At 54.3% G+C, this 6,014-nt stretch overlaps 1 long non-coding RNA gene across 1 annotated transcript; it reads right to left on the minus strand.

Annotated features, from left to right (window-relative positions):
- Positions 1-3,480: 3,480 nt before the first annotated feature.
- LOC130202223 (uncharacterized) lies at positions 3,481-4,807 on the minus strand. The gene is made up of 2 exons (XR_008833315.1): positions 3,868-4,807; positions 3,481-3,780 (listed from the first exon to the last, which is right to left on the minus strand). It is a non-coding gene; the product is annotated as an uncharacterized LOC130202223 (long non-coding RNA).
- Between the last annotated feature and the right edge of the window lie 1,207 nt (positions 4,808-6,014).

Genomic DNA, 6,014 nt, shown 5'->3' on the forward strand with positions numbered 1-6,014 from the left:
CACTGGCATAAAGGGAGGAGTAAAACCCCACCGCTCGCTTCCGGATCTGGCTTGGCTCCACAACCGGCTGCCCTCGTCCGTCAGCAGTGAGAGGATCACTCGCCGCTGCCCACTCCTCTTCTCCAGGCCGAAGAAGAAGCTAGAGGGAGTGTCCATCTCCGCGATGGTCTGGAATCGGGACCTGACCAGTGCGCCTTGTACTTTAACTTCGAACAGGTCGGCGAGAGCCGCCTTTTTACTTTTGAGGACTTCAATATGTCCTCGATCTCCTGTGGACTCGCTTAAACTTTCTAGGTCCACTATCTCAGTCTCCAGGTCCTTCATAGATCTGGTGACGTCTCTAGTGACATTGAAAGTGTGCTGCTGACAAAGGAGCCTAATTTCTATCTTACCACGGTCCCACCACTGCCTAAGATTATTAAAATCACTCTTCCTCAGCCTAAAAACGCTCCAAAAATAAAACAACACCTCTCTAAAACTCCTATCGAAAGTTAAAACTGTATTAAAATGCCAATATGCGCTCCTAGGTAAAAAGTTCCTAATAAAAACATGACATAAAACCAAAGAGTGATCAGTAAAACCAGCCGGAACAATGCTGCACATTTTTAAAATATTAAAATGGTGCTTAAAAACATAAATACGGTCTAACCTGGCTGAGGAGATCCTTCCCTCCCTAACGTGGGACCATGTGTACTGTCGGCAGTCCGGATGCATCCTTCTCCACACGTCCACCAGACCATGAGAATGGACCAGCCTCCTCAGGACCTGCTGTGAAGCTGGATGTGGCTCTGTGTGGTTTCTGTCATTAAAATCATCCTCTGTGCAGTTAAAATCCCCCCCCAAGAATAAAAAATCCTCCGAGGCACAATCATTTAAAACATCATTAATTTTGGATAAAAACAGCTTCCTCTCTGTCCCAGTTGTTGGAGCATAGACATTTATAAAAACCACGTTAAAAAGGTCGAACCGTGCTTTCACAAAGAACAGCCTCCACTCCACGATGTGTTTGACCTCCAGTGACCGCGGGCTGAAGGCCCTGGAGAAGAGGAAGCCCACTCCTCCGCTGAGGTTGGTGTGGCTCAGAAGGACTTCCCCCCCCCCACTCCCTCCTCCAGTCCGCCTCGTTGGTGCTGTCGCTGTGCGTCTCTTGTAAGAAGAGAACATCGTTGGCCTTCATCTTGTTAAATTCATAAATTGATGTTCTCTTCTTACTGTCCCTCGCTCCATTTACGTTTAAAACTCCGACTCTGAATGTGTTCATTAAAAGAAAAGAGTTTAAAAAACAAATAAAACTTAAAATCAACAAATCAAATAAAACCCACATTGGAGCTCTCCACCTCCCCCTGCTGGATGCACTCCTTTACTTTGAGTAAAATCTTTTTAATCCTAAAAACCTCTTGCTTTTCAAACTTTTTCATATGATATCGGCACGACTGTACAAAAATCACGAGGTCAGGGAAGTGATCCCTGACCTCCACTTTTCTTTTGTTTTTTGTTTTGTGTAAAAACAGGCTGATTTCGTCGGCCGTATAAAGCTTTTGTTCTTGACTGTTTGTTAAAATCAGAGGAGAGTCGCTGTCCTCTGCCCCCTCCTCGTCACTACTGTCCTCCACCGGCCCCGCCCCTTGACTCCTCCTCCTCTCCTCCACCCTGCTGGCCTTGGCCTCGCTGCCGGCGCTCTGGCCGCTCTTCTTTCTTTTTGAGGCCTCTTTCTGCCCCCCTGCTTCCTCCTCGTCCATCTCTACCTGCTCCGCCCCCTCCTCCCCTGCACCGTCCTCCTCCACCTCTTCGACTCCACCCACCTGTCCTACCCCCTCTATGGGCTTCTCACCACCCCTGTCCTCGTCTTTTTTCCCCTTTCCCTCCCTTTTCTCACTTTCCTCATTATTCTCCACCCCATTCCCCACTTCCACCTCTAAGCCCGTGCCACCATCACCACCATCACCAATATTTTTTGCTTTTGTTTTTTAAATCTTTTTTTTTTTTCCCCTTCTATTTCTTGTTTTCCTTCCTCCTCCCCACTTCCCACCTCACCCACAGCCTCTACCCCACTGCTCTTGGCAGATCCACCCACATCCCCTCCATTTTTTTGGTCCGCTTTTTCTTTCTTTCCTTTCCTCTCGTCGCTCCCGACTCCACCCACAGCCTGCTTCTCACTGCCCTGTCCAGCCTCCCCACTCTCATCCCCACCCTCACCACCCTTGCCCGCATCACTCCCATCACTCCCATCACTCACTCCCTCATTCATACCCACCACATGTGTGTCGGGTGCAGCAGCAGTGACGCCGCTCGCCGCGCTCTCCGTTGGAATCGGCGGCGCCGCCGCCGCGAGCCCTGCAGCCGCGGCAGCCGCCTCACCTGCTGTTCCCCACGCTGGTGCAGCGCGGCGTGACGCGCCGGACGGACCCGCGCCGCCTGGACCAGCTGACGCCGGGTCGCCGCGCTTCGAGCAGACCCTCGCGGTGTGCCCCTCCTCCCCGCAATGAAAGCACTTCATCGCCGATGAAGACGCGTAGACGTTATAGTTGAAATCATCTACTCTGACGCTGAAGCGCAGGTTTAACTCCGCGCTCCGGTCGTTGAGTATCATATAAACCGATCTACGGTAACTCATGATATGCTTCATCGAGCTCTCCTTGAACCCCGATGAGATCACTCTGATCGGGGAGACCAGCTTTCCGTGCCGGGAGAGCTCTCTGCTGAGAAACTCGCCGGAGATGAGCGGAGGGACGTCTGAAACGAGGACTCTGGTGGACGGCTGATCCAGCGGAAACACCTGCACAAACAAATCTCCCACCGTGAGACCCTCCTCTACCACGCGGCTCACCTTCCCCACCTGATCCAGGAAGATCACGACCGAGCCGTTCATCTTGGCGGCGGACTTCACGCTGCCGAACCCGACTTTCTTCCCGACTGCCCGAGCCAATTCCTCCACGCTGCACGAGGAGTCACCGGCAATCTTCATACCGTGTCTCCTCGTGAGCAGCGGGGGGGGAACCGGGGCAAACATTCCGCCACGCCCCGAGCCCGGTGAGGCACCGGCAGCGGGAAGACACCCAGAGAAAAACCCAACTAATCACCAAACAAATTAAACTACTGTGAAACCCAACTAATAAACCACATAAACTAAATACAAACAACTATGAAAGAATAGAGAAGAGAGAAACACACAGACAACGCTCCGCAGCTCTCACACACACCCTGTCACTCTGACGCTCAGCGTGAACTGAGAGAGAGAGAGAGAGAGAGAGAGAGGGAGAGAGAGGGAGAGAGATAGAGGGAGAGAGGGAGATGTTTACGTCGACATTTATCCTTGAATTTTGAAGTATTTTCTTTCGGCTCTGTGAGGCTTTGTGTCGCTGTTCAACTGTAGAGGAGACAACCCTGTGTGTGTGTGTGTGTGTGTGTGAGGCGACAGATGGGCTGTAGTTTCATCGTTATGTGTACAGATGCTCATTCATGAGAACAGAGACGTTCACCTCGTATTCTAAACTCTGTATTTTAGTCTCAAATAACACAAAATATCGTCATATTTTTGTTTAATGTTTATATTTGTTGTTTTATGTTTGTATTGTTTTATCACTTCAAAGGAAGAAGACGTAAACAAGGAGCTGATCTGCTGAGTCACTAGAAACACGGTCTGACCAGGATGGATCCACTCAGCTCTGAGATCACAGGTAATGTCTGTTCTCCTCCAATCAAAGATCCTCAGGACGCTACGCGAGACGATGGATCACAGCAAACAAACTCGACACACACGGACACATCCAGGTCGGTTGGCTGAGATGAAGAAGAAAAGAAAAGAGCGATAAGCAGAAGAGGTGAAAGATGAAGATGAAGGTGACGAGGCTCCATCTGAAGTCACACCGATGGCGAGCGAGACCGGGCGTCGGTCCAGGACCGGAAGTGAGGACCCAGTAGGAAGGTTCTGGAGGCTGTCTCACACACACTAACAAACACAGGTGTAAAACAGGTGAGTTTCTCCTCCGCACAACAAGAATCACATCAACAATACAGGTGCTGTTGTTACCAGAGAACTCTCTCTCTCTCTGCGTGAGAGGACGTGATTGCGGAGCAGAGGAGCATTGTTGGTTTAAAGGTGTTTTTTTTTCCACGCTAAAGAGTGACTGGGTCTCCAGGTATGTTTGTTGTGAGTGTGTGTGGGTTCACCCGACTGTCTGTGTGAGTGTGTGAGTTCACGGAGGGTTTTGTTTGTGTGTCTGTGTGAGCGTTAGCGGCGTGCGGCTAGCGGGGAGCTAACCGGCGGGCTAACGGAGCTAGCATCATGGAGGACATGAGCTTCCTCACGCGGGCACACGGGATTCGAGTGGCGCCGAGTTTCCCGTGCTCGGAGGAGGAGGAGGAGGTGGGGCTGGCAGTGGGCGACGTGGTCGTGAGGTCCGCTGCCCGTCTGAACGGAGCGGTGGTTCTGTTCTTGCGTGCCGAAGGTGAACGAGGTGGTGGTGTCGGGTCATCAGAGGCATCATGTGCCGGTGGCGCCGCTGGCCACACCGTCGGTTCGGGTCACCGTGGCCAACGTGCCTCCTTTTATCAAAGAGGAGGTGATCTTGAAGGAGCTGGTGAAGCACGGGAAGGTGGTGTCCCGGCTGAAGAAGATCCCCTCAGGGTGGAGGTCCTCCCGGATGAGGCAGTGTGGTCCTGAACAACAGGGGAGAAGAGCTCCGCCTCCGGGTGTTCATCAGGGTGGAGAGCTCCGCCTCCGGGTGTTCATCAGGGTGGAGAGCTCCGCCTCCGGGTGTTCATCAGGGTGGAGAGCTCCGCCTCCAGGTGTTCATCAGGGTGGAGAGCTCCGCCTCCGGGTGTTCATCAGGGTGGAGCGCTCCGCCTCCGGGTGTTCATCAGGGTGGAGAGCTCCGCCTCCGGGTGTTCATCAGGGTGGAGAGCTCCGCCTCTGGGTGTTCATCAGGTGGAGAGCTCCGCCTCCAGGTGTTCATCAGGGTGGAGAGCTCCGCCTCGGTGTTCATCAGGGTGGAGAGCTCCGCCTCCGGTGTTCATCAGGGTGGAGAGCTCCGCCTCGGGTGTTCATCAGGGTGGAGAGCTCCGCCTCCGGTGTTCATCAGGTGGCGGGCACAACTACCCCATCTACATCTCCTCAGGGAACGGGAAGTGCTTCATCTGTGGGGAGAGGGGCACAGAGCCAGGGACTGCCACCGGTGGAGGGCTGCTGAGCAGAACGCCAGCAGGGCGGCTCCTCGGGGGCAGAACCAGGGGGGGGCGGAGGGCACGGGGGGTGCACAGCAGGGGAGGGAGGGGGAGCAACCAGGGACTGCAGGTACCCAGAGGGGGGAGGAGAGGGAGCAGGCAGGAACTGGGGGCTCCCAGCAGGATGAGGAGGGAGAGCAGGCAGAGATGGGGGGTGCCCAGCAGGTTGTGGAGGAGGAAGAGGAGGGGGGCACTGGTCCAGTCCAGCAAGGTGAGGAGGGAGAGGGGGAGACGGTCACAGGCCAGCAGGGTGAGGGTGAGGAGGTAGAAGAGGAGGAGAGGAGAGAGGAGGGAGGGGCTGGTGCTGACCAGGAGGGTGAGGAAGAGGAAGAAGAGGGTGGGGCTGGGGCTGAGGTGGCCCAACAAAGTGAAGAGGTAGAAAAGGGAGAGTCAGAGGAAGAGAGGGGGCCAGAGAGGTGGTGCTGTCGGACAGTGAGGTGGACATGGAGGGGGAGGAGCCTCAGAGTCCCCCGGCTAAAGAGGAAGAGGAGGGAGGAAGGAGAAAACCCACAGGCGAAGAAGGTGACGGCGGGCAGACGGTGGTCGAGGAGGAGAGGGGCGGAGCCAGAGTCCAGCTCGGAGGAGGACTCTACTCCTCTTCCTCACTACAGTGTGGAGGAGCTGAAAGACGAAGCAGGTGTGGCACTGTAGAGACAAATTCTTCCTCTCTGCCACCTTCCTCACGATGAAGACGAGAGAGGAGCCTTCACGCAGCAGGAGGTCAACAGGCTGAAGAAGATCCTGTGACCTCAGGAAGGTGCTGCTGGAGGAGGAGGAGGAGGAGGAGGAGA

Source organism: Pseudoliparis swirei, chromosome 12 (genome assembly GCF_029220125.1).
Source record: "Pseudoliparis swirei isolate HS2019 ecotype Mariana Trench chromosome 12, NWPU_hadal_v1, whole genome shotgun sequence".
NCBI lineage: Eukaryota > Metazoa > Chordata > Actinopteri > Perciformes > Liparidae > Pseudoliparis > Pseudoliparis swirei.